At 46.0% G+C, this 18,832-nt stretch overlaps 1 protein-coding gene across 3 annotated transcripts in view; it reads right to left on the bottom strand.

Annotated features, from left to right (window-relative positions):
• LARGE1 (LARGE xylosyl- and glucuronyltransferase 1) overlaps positions 1-18,832 on the bottom strand; it is a 545,419-nt gene that overhangs the window by 212,500 nt on the left and 314,087 nt on the right. The gene's annotated exons all lie outside the window — the stretch shown is intronic.

Raw genomic sequence — 18,832 nt, 5'->3', positions numbered from 1 at the left:
GGGGGCACCCCTTCAATCCTGGGAGGGCCTGCACAAAATACAAGCTCAGTAAACACCAACATTTCCCGCCTTCCACTCCCCTTCTCTTTCTACGAATATTTGCAAAGAAGTTAAAAAATAACCACATGCCAAGTACACTAATGAGTCAAGAAGAACAACCGCTGAGAAAATAGCATTTCTCCTCCTTCGGCAAAAGCAACAGAGCCACGTGAACCTCCATTCTGTGGCTGGGGCGCCGTATGCCTGGGCCCTGCCAAGTCCCCCCGGCGCTGTGTGCCAGCTCAAAGTTTGGAGTTGACCAAGCGCCAAGCCCAGCTCGGCTGTGTGCGCTCGATCCTACGAGCAAGCCCAGTCCTGACCTTTTCTGGTATTTATGATGTCGGATTGGATTTTGATCACTGTTTGAGCTCTTGACACAAAATAAACAGGTTGGCACTTTTCCCTGGGAGGCATGAGTGCCAGGATTCTAATCCTGTCTCCAAACACTACCCTGCCTCACCACCCCACGACAAAACAGCCACGACACAATGTCTCTTTTGCAGCAGCAGCCAGCAGACCCCGGGGCCGAAACTTTCGAGCAGGGAGCCTCAACCTTGGTGGCACGGGAGACTTATAGAAGGGGCTTGTCAACATGCCGTATCCAGAGCCCAGACCAGAGATTCTGACTTGGTTGGTAGAGAGTAGGTCTGGGCACTGCTCTTCTTAGAAAGCTCCCAGCTGATTCCAACTTGAAGCCAGTGTTGAGGAAAACTACATTTGGGAGAAGGGAAGGGAACAGAGAGGTACATGACTGGGTTCAACCCTCAGGTCAGCCCCTGTGAACTGGGGAGAAAGTACCTGGTTTTCATAGCAGGAATGTATAACAGAGAGACGTTAACTGGCTCATCCAAGATCACACAGCCAGGGCTGGGACTTGAACACAGGGTTATCTGACTCTCTGCAGCCATGACATTGTAGCATGAGGCTAAGTGAGCTTCATATGTCAGCAGCCTCAGGGCTCCAAAGACAGGGTGAGCATTTTGCTCTTCTTGAGAATACCAAAAACCATTGGAAATGGCCCAAGAATCTAAAACAGAAGGCCTGGATTGGCAAATAATAACACAGCCATACCACAGGATATGAGGAAGCATAAAAAACAACATGGCACATCACACTGGAAAACGGCCGCAATGTGTAGTTAAGGAGAAAACACAATAATGTGCAAACAGTATTACAATAGGATCCTAATTTTATGCAAAAAATAAACAATTTTATATGCATGGAAAAGTGTCTGAAAGGAAATATACTATAATGTTAACACTGAACTCTAGGTAGTAGAAACACAGGAGGCGTTTTATTTTCTTTGTGCTGATACGGACGCACATTGTTTTATTCATGACACATACATATAAAATGGATCAGTGTAGTGAACCTTAATGATGCCCACGACAGAGCAGTCTGTTTGCGAAAGGATCTAGTAAATTCTTGTTTTTGCCTCTGGAGATGAAGCTCTTTCACTATTACAATAATGCCCAGAGGGCGTCTTTATGCTGCCTGCACCCTGTCCTGACTAGACTTCTCTTCTTACTGTTTTACAAAGAAAACATATTTTCTTCCTCAAAATTTGAAAGCAAAAGCAACAACAAAACAAAACAAAAACGTAGAGCCGAAGTCATGGGCATCAGTGTGCCTCTAAAAACCTAAGTCAGAGGAACAAATGCTATAGGGATGGGCACCTAGCGTATGCCGCAATGGAGAAGCATCAACAGGTATTCAAAGCCCACCTCCCATCATTGGTGCTTCCACACCTCTCTCCGAGACAGAGGCCAGAACCTGGTGTGGGTTTGGAAGCCCACTGTCAGGAGCTTCTCGCTGGACTGAGCCAAGCCAGCTAGTCGCTGTTCACTCTAGAAGTTCTAGATCCTCATGGGAACCCTACTTTGGGGCTGACTTCATTCTCCTCACTGGATCTCCACTCCTGTCTTAAACTGTGTTTCATGCCTGCCTTGAACCTCAGTGCTTCAGGTCCCCTTGGAGACTCTAGGGCAGATGATTTCCTACTTTATAGGAGCAGACAGGGGAAAACAAACAAACAAACAAACATTATTCTAGAATCCAAGGAGCCACAGAAGCTGAAGACCTAATTTTGTTTATTCAATAACTAATTTTTTAGTATCTCCTAGGCTTGGATTGGGATACACCTTGAAGGTGGTCTCACAGGACTTGCTGGTAGATAAATGCGGGGTCAAGGGAGGCATGAAAAGGACTCATGTTTTCTGTGATTCTGGCTTTGCCTCTAGCCATGTGAATTTGTGTTAAAATTCGCAGACCTGAAAGGGGCATTGAGATTGTCCAGGCAAACTCATTCATTTTACAGATTCATTTCTGCATGAGGCACTCAATAAATACTTATCAAAGAATTATCCTTGGGTCAGAAAGGTAGAGTGACCTGCCTAAGGCTAGTAGTAGTGACAAAACAGAGACCTGTACCTAAGTTAAGTTCTCCTGCAACTGCATCTCACAAATTAAAGTCCTTCTGGACCTCTCTTTACCTTTGCGACAGAAAGCACTAAACTAGCTCACAATCTCTTAACATCCTTCCAGTCCCTATTTCCTCCATGTGAGCATGCCAGCAAAGCCACTACAACACTTCCTTTGTTTTCTACTGCTTCCATACAAGACTGGAAAGAAAATTCATCTTTCAACGTGTCACCTTTCCACTTTGACAAACACTGATTTATTTTTTAATTGATGTCCCAGGAAGGCACACAACTAATCTGCTTGAATGATGACACAGTTAATTAGGCCAAACAAGGAAGAATGTCCAGGACGGAGCCCAAGCTGGAGGCACTACTTACTAGAAGCTATGGCCAATTTCTCAGGAAAGAGTAATTTGTAAAAGGGAAGATCAAGGAGATATTCAGTTAGGTCAAACTTTTAATTTAGGTCACATTCGAGGATAAATCAGCTCCAAAATCTACCTTTTCAATCTAGACAGAATACTCCTCTAAAAAACTGAAGAAAATCTGTTCACGTGCCAAAAATTTACCATGTCTATTATAGGCTAGTCCTGGTCACCGAGGAAGACCCCATTTGAGACAAGGAACAGTGATGGGGATTTGTGGTAAAAAAGTTAAAAAATAACATTTTAGGTAGAATAGGTTTTATTGGCCAGTGTGCTTCTTAAGACTGTAAGTGACAGAAATTTAAATTGACCCAAGAAATTAAAAAAGGAAAATCTGCTTCAGGCATGGCTGGAACTAGGGACTATAATACAATGTAATCTGGAATCGGTCTCTCTTTTCAGGCTCTCAGATCCGCTTTAACTCTCAGACAGAAAAGCTATGCAGGAAAGAGGCACCACAGCCGGCCTGATACTTTTCTCTTTTAAAAGGCCTGCTTGCCAAGTTAGGCCTTGGCTGGCACCTGTGAACCTGGGTTCCAGGAAGGTTCCCACTCTTCCCTGGTAAGAATTGCCCATTGTCTAAACTGTGCAAACATTATGGTTTATTATGAACACCTGCTTTCCTTCTGGGAGTCTGGTATTTTGGTATGGGCTAGTAGAAGGTGCCTACATGACAAGCCCCCAGTAAAGATCCCAGGTGCTAAATTTCTAATGAGTTTTCCTGGTGAAGAGCATTTCACTAATGTCACCACAACTCATTGCTAGAGGAATGAAGTGTGACCTGGATGACGGCACTAGGAAAGGACTCTGGAAGCCTGAGCCTAGTTACTCCTGGACTTCACCCATGTACCTTTTCCTTTGCTGATTTTGCTTTATGTTTTCTGCTGAAGTTAGTCACAGCCATGAGTATGACTCACGCTGAGTCCTGTAAGTCATCCTAGGAAATCACAGAATCTAGGGGAGGTCTCAAGGAGCCCCTGACACAGTGGCAAAATGACTGATGGAAGTTCCAGTCTCATCTCCTCATAGTTTACCAGCTGGAGTGGAAAATCTTTTCCACAAGTTCCAGAAAAAATCCTTGGCCTCATGTTCTGATTGGTTCAGCGTGGGGCACATAACCACCCTAAACCAATCAATCACTAGAGCCAGGGAGATGGCTGGGGTCCTGACGCTGACCAGAACTGGCTCATGCCCTTACTTTGCAGCCAGGGATGGATTACCACCCCTGAAAATCAATTAAGACAAGAAGACGCAAGGTTTTCAAAAGAAAAAGACATTCTGCCGATGTTTATGGAAGGGGGACATGGATGCTGAGCAGACAAACAGGACCTCTACCACAGTGGAGCATAAATGCAGTACATTATGAGGAAGCATCTGCTACCATTAAAACATCAACCTCCGGTACTGACACTAGCACGACCATATCACACGTAGAAGAGTTGAACTCATTTTCTCACCCAGCACTATGCTTCCTCTTGTATTTACAGCCAATCTGCTAAATTGTGAAACAAGAGTCATCTACAAATCTCTCTCTTGTATCACATTGTATCTGGACATCCATCCATTTCTAATTGATTCTGTCATTGCATGCCACCACTACCTTTGTCCAGGCAATGACCATTTCTTACTTGGATTACTGACATGGCCACCTAATTGGATTTTGCTTTTGGTTTTGTACCATCCAATTCATTCCCCCACTACAGCACATCACCTTTTCATACTGGGGACTGACTGGTCTGACTTGGTCAATCTTTTTAGAGACAGTCAATGGATTCTCACTATCTTCTGAATAAACCCAAACTCCACGGCATGGAATGCCAATGCCAGCCCCCCCCCCCCCATGACCTAGCTCCTGCCTACTTTTCAATCTTCCATCACATTTCCAACCCATCCTCCCATGCTCCATTCTTTGTACTAATTTTCCAGCCACAGGGAACCCCCTGAAGTCTAAAGAACACGCCATACTGTTTCATGTCTCATGACTTTGGCCCATTCTGTTTTCCTGCCTGAAATGTCCCATTCCCCTCTTCCTTCGTGGAGATACTCTAACCAATGAACAAAACCAATTTATCTTATGATGTAGGTGACGTCTTTCCCAGTCCCCAAAGTTAACTATTCTCTCAATGGTGGCGCCACTGTGCTTGGTACATGCCCTCCTATCTCTGCCCACAGTCCTTTCTCAGGAGCTGTGTGCCCTTCTAATTCTCAATGAGAGTGTCTTCTCCCTGAAGGCAGGTGTATCACTCACTATCCTCACAGCTCAGTACCAACAAGGAGCAGGGCTGAAAACCTGTGGGCTTATTGACAAAGGAAAGAGGCTATCATTGTGGCCCTGCCATGTACTATGAGGTGACTTGGGTCTGTTATTTAACCTCTTTAAGTGTTGGGTTTTCACTCTTATAAAAAACGGAGATTGGATTATCCCTCTGTCAGGACTGTTGTGATGAAAGAAGCATATGTATGTAGAGCATCTAGGCTGCATGCACAGTCTGGACTGTACCAGGCAGCTTGTAAAAAGGCAAGTTCTGGGGCACCTGGGTGGCTCAGTCGGTTGAATATCTGACTGTTGATTTCAGCTCAGGTCATGATCGCAGGGTCATGGGATTGAGCCCTATGTCCAGCCTGCTTAAGATTCTCTCTCTCTCTCTCTCTCTCTCTCTCTCTCTCTCTCTCTCTCCCCCCCTCTCTGCCCAGCTCACTGGAGCTCACTTGCTCTCTCTCTTTCTCTCCCTAAAATAAAATAAAATAAAATAAAATAAAATAAAATAAAATAAAAGACAACTTGCCCCCCAAAATGTACCGTACTAATGTAAGATGCTAATAATAAGGGAGAGAGGGTGCAGGGCATACAGGAACTCTGTACTAGCTCCATAATTTTTCTGTAACTCAAAAATTCTTCCAAAATTTTAAAGTTCACTTAAAAAAAAAAGTAAGTTCCATCCCTACCAACCAACCCTCCTCCTTCCCCTTCCCTCCTCCCTGCTCCCCCAGGCCCTTCAAAATCTGCCTTCTCCTTTTTGAAAACCTAGTATCACATCATTTCAAAAATAAAAATGCTCAGTGGCTGGATTTGAGGAATCTTCTTTTTAATCTTGTAAGACTTCTTAGCATCGTGGCATCAACCTGGGTCTCTTCTGCCATCTCAGGAATAAAGAAGAGAAGCCCCAAATTGTCGTGACCTCTTTGCCTCTGAGACCAATCAAAAGGCAAACGAAAAAACAGAAACCAGACTTCTTTTTCTAATGAAGATGGTTGTGAATGAAAAAAAAAAAAAATACCCTCTGCTTCTAGGGAAGCTGGTAATTTTACCTGGTCCTAGGCTGGCTGACAGTGTTCCCTTAAATGGCCCCTCCATCCATCTCAATAAGGAATCAGCACACACACCTCTGCCCACTGCACTCTTCCAGATGGGCAAGCCCAGCGCACCTTGCAGAGAAGAGAACAGTTATTTGTCTTCCTTGACAGGCCACGTCCGTCCTTGTCATATATTAGATGCTGCTAATAATCTATGTATATGCATTTCGGAGGGAAAAAAAAAATTTGTGTCCTTGCAATAGTCAGCGAATGACATGCGCCGATTTCCTCTTTTCATGAGGATGTAGATGAGGGGTAAGTTGGTCCCTCTTGTAATTTCAGGGGAAGATGGTAAATTCCAGTGGGTCCTAACAGGATCATGGCCTTCTATGGATATGAATGCATCTGAGTCTGGTTAATTCAATCACACTTTCCCTTAGTATCATGTATCCTTCCAAGTAGAGGGGAGTGAATGCATTCATTTATTTTCTGAGAAAGGAAATTCAGTACTGGCTGTTCAACTCTATCTGTAGCCCTAGAAAAAGAGAAAATTTACGGTTCAAGCATCTTCGAGGCTAGCACTGAGGATAAACAAGGGAAAAGAAGTCTGGAGCATATAGAACAGGAACTTGAACATAGGGATGATTCAGAAAGTCATTCAAAGGGCATTTGGTTGGGGGTTTTCCAAGATAGGAACTGATAAACAGGTTATAGAAAGTTCTAATTTTATTTCTTCTTTTGAGCGTTCATTATCAACCACTTAAAACCACCATCACCACCAATGCCTGACTGAGCCCATACACTTTCATCAGTAATGGTGAGCCACTAAGGAAAGAGTTCTCAAAAAGATAGATTTTGCCCCTCAGGGGACATTTGGTGATACCTGGAGATGTTTTTGGTTGTCCAAACTGGGGAGGGTGGTGTCACTGGCATCTAGTGGGTAGAGACCAGGGATGCTGCTAAACCTCTACAATGTACAGAACCAGCTCCCCACAACAAAGAGTTCTCCAGCTCCAAATCTCAGCATCACCAAGCTAGAGAAACACTGCATGAAGGCAATGAATCTCAGATCACTGGTGATGTCCAGGCCAGTGTGGGGGACAGGAGTGTGCCTTGGTGATGTGAAATCTGGGAAGACCTTACAGGTAATTCTGATACCAGAAAAGGGCCTCTCCACCCTAGAGCTACCCTTCATGTAAGGCCCCTTTAGCCAAAATACTTGTAGAGCAACCAAGAAAAAAAATTGGGCATATGATTCCAAAGATGGGCTTTGTCATTTTCTCCATCAATTCATTCAACAGGTATTTGCTTCTTTCCTCCTACTGCCTATTCCGCAGCTGTCTCTCTCTCTCTCATGCCTTTATTTGATCCCAACCTGCTCCCTCACCCTCCCTCCCTTCCCCCAGAATGACCCAGGACAGCCCTATATCCTCTATGCATCCACTAAAACTACATTCACCATCAAAATCTCTTTGCCTGAAGGTAGCTGATTATCAGCTAACTGAAAGAAAAGCAACCTGAATAATTCACATTAATGGCAGGTACCACCTAGTGGCACTCCCAGTGCACTGCGCCCTCTCGGAGTCCGGGGTCCCGCCCTGAGCGGGCAGCAGGTACACAGACTGCTAAAGTGTTCCCAGAAAAAAAAAAAATCAGAACGATCTGATTTTTTTCAAGGAAGAATGAATTAGTCGCATGAATTTCTAATAGACTGAGCACTAGAGAGCATTGCTTGTGTGTCTGGTACCAAGGAGGTGCTCAGGAAATATTTACTGAATGTCTGAATGAGCAAAAAAAGACTTCTGGGCAGAGCAGTTTCCTGTAATTCTGGGTTTGATGCTTAAGCTTTTTGATAGCTCTTTCTGAAATTTTCAAAGCCTAAAATGTTTCCGTTCCATGACTCGATGATCTCCCCTTTTCTCCATGCCCACAACATATTTTTTATTTCCAGGAAACACATAGTCAGTCTCCACAGCAGAAGGGCCCGTTAGGGGTGGTAACCATTCCAACGTGGGAGCCACAAGCAAAGTGTTCACCAAAAATAGCAACAGCACAGATGACCCAGGACCCTGTGGTCATACAATAACAGGAGATCAAAGAGTGGCCTGCTAAGACCCCCCCACCCCCGCAAATCCTTCTCTTTTACTGATTCTAATCACCCTCCCAACTCCAGTCTACAGCCCTACCCAAACTCTGTCCCTCCTCTACCACTCCACGATAAAAGAAAAAGCTAGAAAAAATAATAACACCACACTTTCTGGATTCTAAGAGGCCACTGATTATAGGATATATCAAAACATTTTTCAGGAGAAAAAGACCATCAGGCAAATTACTTTTGTAAGTCACACATCTCAATTTTGCAGATAGTAAAATGTGAAAACCCCTGCATGGAAAAACTGAGCTAATATAACAAATACCTACAAAGCACTAGGTGAATTACATATTTTGCCTCCCAACTATTATTCCCATTGAGATTGAGCAACAGACGTGCCAACTGTATGGGAGAGCCAGCCTCAGACCCAGGTCCTGGGACTGGCACACTCCACAGCCTGTGCTCTCCCCACAGAGACACGTAGCTGATGCTCTCCAGTTAGGACAAAACCCTGACTTCCCCCAGGACCCTCCTCCCAGGCTCCCCTCCTCCACCATGATCATGACTGGGGCTATCTGGGGAGTGCGCCTTACTCACAGAGGACTAAGGTTGCCTTCTCTGATATCCAGATCCTCCCACCCTGAATCTTAGGTCCCCAAACAGCTGCCCTACTGGGATGGCCACAAAATGACTCTAATATTAGTACCAGCAGCATCTACACACGGTCAGTGCTGACTCTGCAGGTACTGAGCTAACCTCTACGTGCAACATCTCACACGACCCACGCAGCAATACCCTAGCAGCATTATTATCCCCATTTTACAGGCAGGAAATTTGACTTGAGATGGTACCAAGGGTAGAAAGGGGACCCACCCAAAGGAAAGGGCCTGGATGTCTTTGTCCCACTCCTTGGCAGTGGACACGTGAATTAGGGAAGAAGGGAAGGAATACTTCATAGCCACTTCGAGAAATGTGCCTTTCCTCCTCTTTCTCGGGAGCCTCCCAGTGTCCTGGAGAGCCTGGAGCCGTGTGCATTTAGGAACAGCCACGCAGTTGACAGAGGTCCCGTCTGCCCAGTCAGGGGGCTCCTGGGGATGTATAGGGCATGGCTGGCCTGAGAACACACAGCCACATCAGCAGGAGGTGCCCTCAGTCTCCAGGTATGTGCTGCACAATCAAGGCAAGGTCGGGGATCTTTCTCGGATGAATTCAGCTCTGCACTCGCTCCGTCGCTCCTGCTCACTAACCATGGCTTGCCAACCACACCTCGCCCTGCTTGGTGCTTGCCGATTGCTCATTAGCCTTCTATTAGGGACAGCAAATCCTGCCACTCTCCCTTCGGAAACCAGGAACCACAGAAAACAGAAAACCAGATGCTACACTAGGGCACACCGGGAAGTTCAGAAAAGGAAACTGTAAGAGCTCAGTGAGAACACTATTTTAATACCAAAAAGGAAACACCTAAAGATACCTCTAGCCCAGACCTTTGCTGTAAGATTCAGAGCTGCTCATCCGTCTCTGCATGTTCCACCCTGAACTCCAGGCACCGGGTGCTATCCACTCAACTTTCCTAGTTCACCTCTAATCCAGGTCCTCTGCTTGCTCCCAGGGGCACTATCCTACCATAGGCCACATGTCCTGCTTGGACTGAAGCAGTAGCCAACCCAACGTATACTGTCACAAGTTTCTTTCAAGGTATGAGTTTCCTGCCTCACCTTTTGGATCATTGCCCACACTGCAGCCAAAGAAGTCTTTTCCAATCTGAGAATCTGAGCATACTTCTCTACCTGAAACTCTAAGCCTTTTAATTACCTGTGGATAAAACTCAAAGCTGTAACTTAGAAGACCCTTCCTAGTTCTCTTACTTTCCACCCCGCAAATCACCTAGAATCATTCGCTTTATTTGTTCATTTACCTAACAAATATTAACTGAGCACCTATCATCTGCCAGGCACAGTTCTGGATGCTGGAAATATCTCAGGAACAAGACAGACAAAGGCAGTATTTATGCATCAGCAGGAAAGACACACAGCAACCAGGTAAAGCCAGAGGCATCCAGGTACCCAGGTCTTTGCTGCTTAGTGGGTAGGGTGGAGCAGCCATCTTGGTAAATCCTTGCAAGACAGACTAGAAGGTAACAGGTGCTATAAAACATGAAAAGAGCAGGGTGGGAGCGAGAGGCTGGCATCTCAGGTTGCAGGATTAAAGGCAACAATCAGGAGAGGCTCACTGAGAAGCTGAGATCTGAGCCAAGACTCGTAGGGACTTGGGGCAGCAGGACAGAGCAGGCTAGGAATAAGCATTCCCCAGCAGGGGGACATCAGAGCAAAGGACCAGAGGCAGGAGCCCTCCCACTCTGTCTGAGGAAATTTGATGTTCCCTTCAATGCCTGTCTGCACCATTCTCTCTCCAGGATCTGCATGTGGCATTCTCTCTGGGAGGTGACACGGAGGCTAATGTCACCATGCCTCTTCCCTCCAGAAGCCTTCCTGACTCCCTCAGCCCACCAGACCAGGGCTGCCTTCCCTGAAATGTGATTCCACCTCACCCCGAATTCTCCCTTTCAAGGTGCTTTCCACATTTTATGTAACCATGTGTTCAGCTGGATCTAGAATCCAGTGGTCAAGAGCACGGGCTCTGGGGCCACCCTGGCTTCGGTCTAGTCTCTGCCACTTGCTGTATGATCTCAGCAAGACAGTTAAAGACTTTTATGAATGCTAAATGAAATAGCCCACTGCCTGACACGTGAAAAGCACTTATTAGAAATTAGTACCGTGAGGGCAGGACTTGGGTCTGCCTTATTCATGACTTTCTTCTCCCAAGCCTGAGGCGGGCCCAGGGGCTCAAAAGATAAGGAGTCAACGAAAGAATGAGTGGATGAATGAACATGGAGGCAGAGAGAAGGACAGGGACAGGGTGGCAGGGAAGCAGGTGGGTTTCTGTTCCCCCTAACTCCTCAGGAGTTGCTGGTTGAAGAACAAGAAAACAAAGACGCAGATGGGAAAGGGAATTATCATTGATGATTAAGTAGCATGCAAGGCAGAGCCCTTTCCTGACTTCACCACCAAAATAAAACCTATGGGGGTGTTTATGGCCAAATTATTCCCCCACTTTCATAGAACAACAGCAAAAAGGAAGCTCACAGAAGTCAAACGATTTTTCTAATATAGTGAAAGAAGGCAGATCCCCTTCCAAGTTAATGGGAAAAATAATTAAAACGTCTTCACCAATTTTGCGAGGAACAGAATCCCTTGACGTTCCGCCAGTGATGAGCATTTCAGCCTGTCCAAGGGAAGAACCGTGAGCTTCTAAGGAGAGAAGCCAAGAGCTGGTTCCTGGGGGCACGTGGGGGGCTCAGTCGTTGGTTGAGTCTCCAACTCTTGATCTCGGCTCAGGTTACAATCTCCCAGTTGGTGGGTTTGTGAGTTCGAGCCACGCATTGGCTGTGTGTTGCCAGTGCAAAGCCTGCTTGGGATTCTGTCTCCTTCTCTCTTTCTGCCCTTCCCCCACTTGCTCTGTATCTCCCTCTCAAAATAAATAAAAATAAACTTAAAAAGAGCTAGTTCCTGGACTCTGAATGGAAGGCAGCACGGACAGGACAACAGACTCAAAGAAGGAAGTGGATGAGGACACAAAGGGCCCTCAAATTTTCCACACGGAAAATCAGCTAAGAATTAGCAGTTAAAAAACAAAGCAATGAAAACTGGTGGTGAGCAAGGAACTTTACGAATAGGAGGAGTGCAGGAGAACATTCGAAACCATGGCACAGACGAAAAGAAATGCCCCAGCCTTTGACTGAACCCTAAAATGAAACACAAACCCCACAGAGGAGACTCACTCCATCACAGCAGAACCCCAGCACCTTCCACACTTACAGAGCACCACCCACACAGACACAGGCTGTCAGAGTCATTGGAAAGCACCTGATTTGAAACTTCATAGCTTTCAAAGCTTCTGCTTTTCTTCCCTGGGGCCAAGCAGCCTCTCTAGGAAGCCAGGAACAGATGTGCAGTGAGGTGGACTTTGTCCAGAGCAGGCCTGGCCAAGGAGGGCTGGCTTTACTCAGGGAACATGGGCCCTTTGACTCCCTGTAAGTCAGCTGAAGGGGGAGGGGAGTGTGGAGCTTTACTTTCAGGTCAGTGAAGGGAGGGAAGAAGGATCTAAAGTCAAAGGAAAAGGGGCAAATGGGATATGACAAACAGTAGACACAGGAGGGAAGAGGAAGAGGAAGGAAAGGAAAGGAAAAGGAAGAGGAAAAGGAAGAGGAAAAAGAAAAGGAAAAGGAAAAGGAAAAGGAAAAAGTAACGAGACAAGGAAGGAAAAGCGTGTACTGGGCACTAGGGTTCCTCAAACCCACAACCCTGTGAGGTGGCATCTGTGTTTTCTTTCTACAGGTAAGGGAGCATGGTGGAGAGGTTAAATGACCGCCCCCCCCCCCCACCCCTCAAGATCATCCCACTGATAAGCATACCAGCGGGGACTTGAAACTTGAGGTCTTCCTTTAAAGCTTTTCCTACTCCACCAGTTCGGTTAACAGAGGGAGGGAGGGGGAGGGGAGAAAGGAGAAGATAAGGAGAGGAGCAGGGAAGGAGGGGGGAGAGAAAGGGGGAGGGGAAAAGGGCAGGAATGGTAGAGGGGGGGAGGAGGGGGGAATGGGGAGGGGGCAAGGAGGGGGAAATGGGAGAGGAGGGGGAGGGGAGGAGGGAAAAAGGAAAGAAGGGAACAAGGAAGAAGGGAGGGGAGGGAGGGAGAAGGGAGGGGCAGCCTTCACAAGATAAGAAATAGACCTGACCCACTGGAAGAAATGTTACGAGTGTTTAAAAACTCCTTCAAGGCAAGTGGTTATAATCACAAAAGTTCTACAAGTGACTTTCCAGAAGCCATACTTTCCAGGTTTTTCATATTCAGCTTTTCTACATTATTTTACCCTTACAGCCACCCCAGTGCCGAGGAGGGCTTTGTAGACAAAGCTGCAAAGTAATAGAGCAGACACACTTTAAGGATGTCCACCATCATCCCATACTCCGGTGGGAGTCCTTAGAGAAAGTGGAACCTGGGGAGAATGACGCACGTTATCTTGTGCACTCCTCACAAAGACGTGCACTGTTCCTGGTTCATTTGAGCCCAGAGAAGTCAGTTAACCCACCATGGTCACAGAGCGACCCCGATTCTGCCTTCTTCTACTGGCCATGATGAGCGCATGAGTAGAGCTCTTGGGGCTCATGGCTACTTTAAAGATGATGTTCTGGGATGTCACAAGCTGGGCCAGGATTCTGGAAACCAAAATTTTATTTTCAAATCCTGGGAAAACCACACTTCTCCATGGCCCTGATTTTGCCTCCATACCTCTGTTCTCAGGATGCCTATATCACCCCTACAGCCCAGTTCACATGGTCACCCAGACTGCTTTCTTGTTTCTAGCTTCGGTCTCTCCACAGAGACTCTAAACTCCATCTGCTCCTCTGGGGAGTGTAGGTGCAGGGTAAAGGGTATTGGATTTAGAGTCAGGTCATCTGAGTTCAAATCCCAGTTCTACAATTTAGGAGCTGAGGTGCTGGGCAAGCTACTTTGTCTCCCTAAGCGTGAGTTCCCAGATCTTTAAAATGGAAACATTAACAATAATTACTTCATGGGAGTGTTGTAAGGATTAAATGAGTTTCACCATAAAGTGCTTAACAGAGTGGTTGGCACAGAGTAAGTGCTTAAAAATGTTAGCTGTAATTGGTCCACAGTGAGTCTGTTAGCTCTTGAAAAATATCCACTGGTATCACATACCTACCCACACCGTGGCACCGTGGGGGTGAGCAGGGCAATACCCACCTGTGCTTGGTACTCTGACCATACCTGTTCTGGGGCCAGAACTTTACATGACGGCAATATGCTCTTCTTACAGGGAAGGCATTTCTTCTCAAGAATTAAAAATACTAGGTTGAACATGCAGTATGGAGTTTTTCTAAAAGCTTCAGATTATGGGGGTACATTTATTGTTTATGCCTTCCTAACAGCCTCTTCCAGTATTGCTAAAATCAGATAGTGTTTCCAAATATTTGTGCAGTAAACCGATGGCACTCAGGGGTGGTGGGTGACTCAGGATCAGCGGTCACAGCCGAACTAAGGGCAGCCCCCCCCCACAGCCCACACACCCCCCAACGACCCCCTCCCCCGCTCCGCCCTGGAACACGCACAGCCCCCTCACCATCAGGAAGCCCAGAAACGCAGGAGGCAGAGCGCAGACTCCACAGCCAGATGGTCCAGGGCTGAGTTCTGCTGTGAATAGCTCTCTGAGCAGGAAAAGTTATTTAGCCTCTCTGGGGCCCAGTTTATCCTGCTTTTCAAAAGTACAAAGCTTCTAGCTCAGGGCCTGGACCAGAAGAAGTCCGTAGGAACCAGTATTTTCCCTTTGCTTTCCAAACACTCATTTACCTGCCTCCTTCTCAGCATCTCTGTGTGGATGTCCAATGAGGCATTTCAAATGTAAAGGGTCCCAAACCCAAATCTTCTTCTTGCAGTTGTGGTGGGGTCTGCCAAACGCCGGCTTGGGCGTCCCACACTCTGTGCCCTCTCACCTCCCACCACCTTGACCTCCAAAATGTACCCCTACCCTGACGATGCCTTTTACCTGTGCTGCTCCCCTCGGGTCTGAGCTAGCAACAGGCCTCGCCTGGATGACTGCCACGTCTCCTGAATGGTTTCCTTGCTTCCTGTTATTCTCAACTGGGCAGCCAGGATGACCCAGTAAAAACATCAATCAGGGGGCACCTGGGTGGCTCAGTCGGTTAAGCATCTCTCGGTTTCGGCTCAGGCCATGATCTCACAATTCGTGAGTTCGAGCCCCGAGCTGGACTCTGTGATGACAGCACAGAGCCTGATTGGGATTCTCTCTCCCTCTCTCTCTGCCCCTTCCCTACTTGTGCCCCCTCCACGCCCCCAATAAACTTAAAACAAAACATCCGTCAGATCACATCACTCCTGCTCAAAGCTGCACAATGGCTGCCCTTATCACAGAAGGGTAAGGCACAATTCTCCCTGTGCCTGACAAAGGAGACCTCCGTGACCAGACCCATTAGCCCCCAGCCATCCTGGGCTCATTCCATCCCATTCCTCAAACAAACCAGGCCACAGGGCTCCCGAAACGTCACATTTGCTGTTCCTACTGCCTGGGACACTATTCCACTTTTCCCTAGGCACCTGGCATGCCTATTCTTTCAACTTCTTCATGTTTCTGCTTAAATGTCACTTTCCATTAAATGTCACTCTTCCATTGGAAGAGCTTCCACTACTGCTGGATTTGAATACTGAAGCAATGCACGTGTGCACACACAGAGGTATTCCTCATCTCCTTTCCTCCAGAGCAACCACTAATCACCATCTGATATACTGTATATTTTACTTGTTTGTTGTCTGTCTCCCCCCGACCACCCCACTCAACTATACACTTGCCAGGGTAGGGGCTGGGTTTCTTTTATTCTTGCAACGTTCCCAACAGTCAGGAGATGGTCTGGCAACTATTAAGCTCAGTAATATGACCGAATGGGTGGCCCTTCATTCTCGCTATCCGTGGCACATTCGATTCTTTTTGCTGAGAATCATTGAAAATCCTCCAGCAGTGGCAGCTGGTGGTAAGGGTGCAGAGGGAGGCACCTGCCATTTAGGTGAAGTCAAGTCTCCAGGGGCGTGTGGACATTTCCAAGAGGCACCCAAAGTTTCCCATGGTGGAGGCGGAGCAAAGATCTAAGCCCTTTCTAAAAGGCTTCTTACTAGTGTCTCCGTGTAAATGGATTTAGGTGAGGGGAATTTCACAGCGTTACAAAGGAGTCAAGCATATGTGATCTGAACACAAGAGCCCCAGATAACTAGCCGTTGTGAAACAGAGAAAAATCAACAAGGCCAAACTACATCAATGTCACTCAAAATGTTTATGGTGAAGAACGCCAAATGCAATTGCCCTCAGGAGAGGGGAACTCTCCCTTTGGGATCAGAACTTCCTACATTCATGAGTTTGTCCTATGGGGCTTTCTTCCTATTCCATGTTCTGGCTACTAATCGTTCAAGTTTAGAAAAAAATAATTAAAAAACAACAACAAAAAAAGCTGTAGAAAAGAGTGCCATATGGAGAAGAGAAGAGCTTACTTATTTTCTTTTCACCTCCGTATTTTCCCAGAAAAGTTAGAGTGGGCATGGGAAAACCTCAGATGTTTTTATATTCCTTTGTTGGTGATAGATAAAAATACAATGCAGCCTGCCTTGTTTGTGAGCTCCTTGAAGGCAGGGGTTGTGTTCTCAACCGTTTTAGGTAACAACAGCATCTAATATATTCCTCTGCACGGCAGGGGCCTAACAAATGCTAGAAATAAACCAATGAAAGAATGAACAAATAAAATATAGCCCATTAACTCAGCTCCTTGCATTCAAGTGCACACTCCCCCCTGGCTCCTGCCACCCCCAGGTCCCTGTCATGACCTTGGCTCATATACTCTGCTCTACCCCAGGATCCAAATCCTTGGGCCACAAGCACCTTGGGAGCCTTTCGTTCACAGAGGATATCGAGGGATTTAAAACCACAGTGACGCTATTGTTGTTATTGGCTTCAAAACCCCACCAGCACTATGGCAGGTCCTAGCTGGGACAGAATAAATGGTATTTCCTAGCTACAATGCTACAATTAGTGACCACCTGTTCTAGTGATTTTGCTGAGTTACATTTCTCCAAGGGAGACTTACAGCTTTAAATGCATATTTCAGGGTGAGTTTCTGGGGAAGCAGACTCTGATACAGAAGTTAGCATGCAGGAGGTTAATTTAGGGAGCGGGTCTTGGGAAGAGCATCTGAAAAGAAAAGGTAAGAGGACTGGGCAGAGGGAGAAAACCAGCTGTGAGGGGTTCTCCAGGGAATGTTAGAGCTGGCTCTGCAAGACTTCACATTCTCCAGGAAGGGGACGTGGCCCCAGGCATGTGGCTCTTCACGGGGCTGGTAGCTGAGGGCCACATGCGGGCAGTGATCCCAGCAGCTGGAGTTAATACATCCTTTATTCCCAAAGGGGAATGTCAGCATCCACCGCACAGAACCACTTCTCTCTGGCAAGTGAGAGCATGATGACCACCTCCTCTGTGAAGCCCTCCCAGCTGCCTTCTCCAATCCCCTTCAGAAGAAGTCTCCAGAGCCCAGCATACCAGGGACACCCAGTAGGGATGCAATAAATGCCTGCTGAATAAACACATCACTGAATACTAGACATTGGCATAAAAGTAGGAATATCTTAGAATTATTTTTTAAAAATTGTCCTCAAGGAGTTCAATGTAATCAGAAAAACAAGCAGAAGTAATAGGGAACTCGAAAAGAGGCGTGCACGGAAGCCAACACACATACACATTCTGGTCTCGACTCTGGGCTGAATCCTGCATGCCTTCAAGCCTCAGTTTCTTTGTTTGTGACATGAAAGGACAGACCCCCAACATTCCGTGAAGAGACCAGAGCTGAGCCACATGATGTCTCTATTAGTGTCATTACTGACATGGGTAAGGAAAGTATGTTTCGATCTTAACAAGGGAAAGAGTCTGAGGGTCAGAGTGTTTCCCCCATGAGATGCTGAGGACTTTTTTTCAATTAGCCTAGAGCTAAGAGACCCCCAGAAAGAAGCAGGCCAAGACCAGAGTAGGTGAGGAATTTACTCTTCTGTCCATGAGACCAACTGGAATACCTGAGATTTAGGAAACAGCTGTGATTTAAAAATCACTGAGTAGTAGCTCACCTTCATAGGATAAGAAGCTACAGAGAAGTAGCAGGAGGGATTTTAAACACAGAAGCCAGAATGCAATTTTAAAAAGAAAACTAAGAAATAAAAAGGAAAAAAAAACCTCTCACTCCCAAATTTATCTCCCACTGCATTTGTCTAATACAGAGAAGAATTTGTAAGATAATGCAATTTTAAGAAAGACATCTGGAAGGGGGATTAGAATTAAAGCCCGAGATTTGTGCTAACCTGTCACTTCTCCCATGCATCCACACCGGAGTCAAGTACACCTACTGGGCTCACAATTCCCCACCACATAATCTCATATACCTTGAGGCAGTGACAAGAGCCACAATAGCTAAGAAAAAACTAACTGGATGAGAGGGAATGTCATAAAAAGCCAAACTTATACACTTCCTAAAAATGATCAACCACAACATTAATGAAAGCAAAAGCCATAAGAACATTTTCTAACACTCTAATCAGTACCCATTTCTACCACCTCACAGGCCTTCTTCGCAATCAAAACATCATTTGATTTAAAAAAAAAAAAAAAAACACTGATAAATGTATGTCTCTACACAGCTAAGTCAACACTCAATTATCCGCATACAAAATATACACATTTGACGTTTCTCTCTTACAATGCATCCTAAATTGGGTTCTTCCTATGAACATAAACCTTACCTCTTTATTTACTAAAGAAATGCAAACATATGCCAGTTTGATTCAAACGTGTTTCAAATGCCAGTAGAGTTGATACTTAACTAGATTTGTAATTCCTTGTCCATAATGGGTATGGACCCATTAAGTGTCGTCCTCACATTTAAAAA

Source organism: Herpailurus yagouaroundi, unplaced genomic scaffold (assembly GCF_014898765.1).
Source record: "Herpailurus yagouaroundi ecotype Mexico unplaced genomic scaffold, PumYag 182, whole genome shotgun sequence".
Lineage (NCBI taxonomy): Eukaryota > Metazoa > Chordata > Mammalia > Carnivora > Felidae > Herpailurus > Herpailurus yagouaroundi.
The sequence above is the reverse complement of the archived record's forward strand: the minus strand, read 5'-3'. Positions and strand labels throughout refer to the sequence as shown.